The 2,042-nt window shown below is 40.3% G+C and overlaps 1 pseudogene; it reads left to right on the top strand.

Annotated features, from left to right (window-relative positions):
- The first annotated feature begins 814 nt into the window (after nt 1-814).
- On the top strand, nt 815-1,744 carry LOC139040495 (olfactory receptor 4B1-like; annotated as a pseudogene).
- Nucleotides 1,745-2,042: the final 298 nt, after the last annotated feature.

Below are 2,042 nucleotides of genomic sequence, written 5' to 3' on the forward strand. Positions count from 1 at the left end.
ATTTTCACTCTTGTTAGCATACATTTTGCTGCTGGCTACCAGCCTGGAACCAGAACAAGCAGTCTGGCCAGCTATAATAATATTCTAAGGGACAAACTGTGAATTCAGGGTCTCTCGGTAGTTTGAGCTGTGGGACAAGAAGTATAAATGTAATAGTGAAATGATGGAGAGAAGCTAGTAAGTTGAATTGTCCCCAGAGAATTTGAGCATTTATCATATAAATATACTTATTGAAGCTGCATGATTAATGAAAGAATCTCACATGAGTTGAGGACTAGTATAGATGAGTGAATAATACAGAGGATCTTTTGGAAAAGGAAGAATTATCAATGGGAAGACGATACCCTGAGGTAGTGATGAAGGAAAGAAGAAATTTAGGAGCAGAAGTATGTCATGGGGATTCCTCAATAGGAGAGAGCTATCAAAATGCAAGAAAGATAATAAAAATGTAGGCTATGAACTTGAACGGACCACAAATTCAGAATATCTTGTAGTGAATTAGAAAGAATCCTGCCTGAAATCAGAAAGCTTGGCTCTAAGTCTAAACATCTACCACTTTTAGTGGGATTCTGGGTAAATAACCATTTCTCTGAGCCTTCATTTTCTAAAGTGTAAACTTTTGTTAGATTGCTAATATTTAATGCTGAGTGAGTATTGGCTCAATATTGGCTAAATGAATGATATCATGAGAAGTGTATGGTAAAATGGGTGACACTGTCTAATGTGTTATAAACAAGGCAAATTGGTTATAATCAGTGTTTGTTTTATTGCAGGTTTCTCAGTGGTTCACATCCAGTACATCTGAATGAATTTCATGGCGAGTACAAATAATGTGACTAAGTTAATTATAACTGGTCTTTTCCAGGATCCAGAGATACAGAGAGTGTGCTTTGTGATGTTTCTTCCTATGTACTTGGCCACCGTGGTGGGCAATGGCCTCATCGTTGTGACTGTCAGCATCAGTAAGAGTCTGAATTCCCCAATGTACTTCTTCCTTAGTTACTTGTCTGTGGTGGAGGTCAGTTACTCTTCTACTGTTGCCCCTAAATTCATCTCAGACTTACTTGTCAGGGTTAAAACCATCTCCCTGGAGGGCTGTGTAGTTCAGATATTCTTTTTTCACATTTTTGGAGTAACTGAGATCCTACTTCTCACAGTAATGGCCTATGACCACTATGTGGCCATCTGCAAACCCCTTCATTACACAACAATCATGAGCTGACTGATGTGTCACCTTCTGGTGGCTGGTTCCTGGCTTGGGGGCATAATTCACTCTGTGGCCCAGATCCTGGTCACTGTCAAATTGCCCTTCTGTGGTCCCAATGTGATTGACCACTACTTCTGTGACCTCCATCCCTTATTCAAGATTGCCTGCACTGACACTTCTGTGGAGGGGGTTATTGTGTTGACCAACAGTGGTTTAATCTCTGTCTTCTCCTTCCTCATCTTGGTGTCCTCATATATTGTCATCCTGTTCAACTTGAGAAACCATTCTGCAGAGGGGAGGCACAAAGCCCTCTCCACCTGTGCCTCTCACATCACAGTGGCCATCTTGTTCTTTGGACCTGCCATTTTCCTTTACATGAGACCCTCCTCCACCTTCACTGTGGACAAACTGGTGGCTGTGTTCTATACAGTCATCACCCCCATGCTGAACCCCATCATCTACACACTCAGGAATGCAGAGGTGAAAAATATCATGAAGAGATTGTGGGGCAAGAAAGTGAACTCAGGGATGCAGTGAAAATGAAAATTTGAAAAAAAAATAGTAAGACCAGGCTAACCAAATATGCGTTCTGATTTTGGTCACTTATAAGGAATAGAGCAAAAGTTAACTTATTTATATTTTTTTTATTGTTCGTTTCAGATGAGCCCCTGTTATCCATGATATCAATCGTAACCCCTTCATAGCTGTGTGTATTTTGGAAAATGTTTAAAATTAAGGTACTTTCCTTCTTTTCTTCAGTAGTCTGTACTGCAAAGGCATAGACTTCAGAGAGTTTAGTCCACTTGGACTGGAATTTCCAGCCTATCATCTTCTA

Source organism: Equus asinus, chromosome 17 (genome assembly GCF_041296235.1).
Source record: "Equus asinus isolate D_3611 breed Donkey chromosome 17, EquAss-T2T_v2, whole genome shotgun sequence".
Lineage (NCBI taxonomy): Eukaryota > Metazoa > Chordata > Mammalia > Perissodactyla > Equidae > Equus > Equus asinus.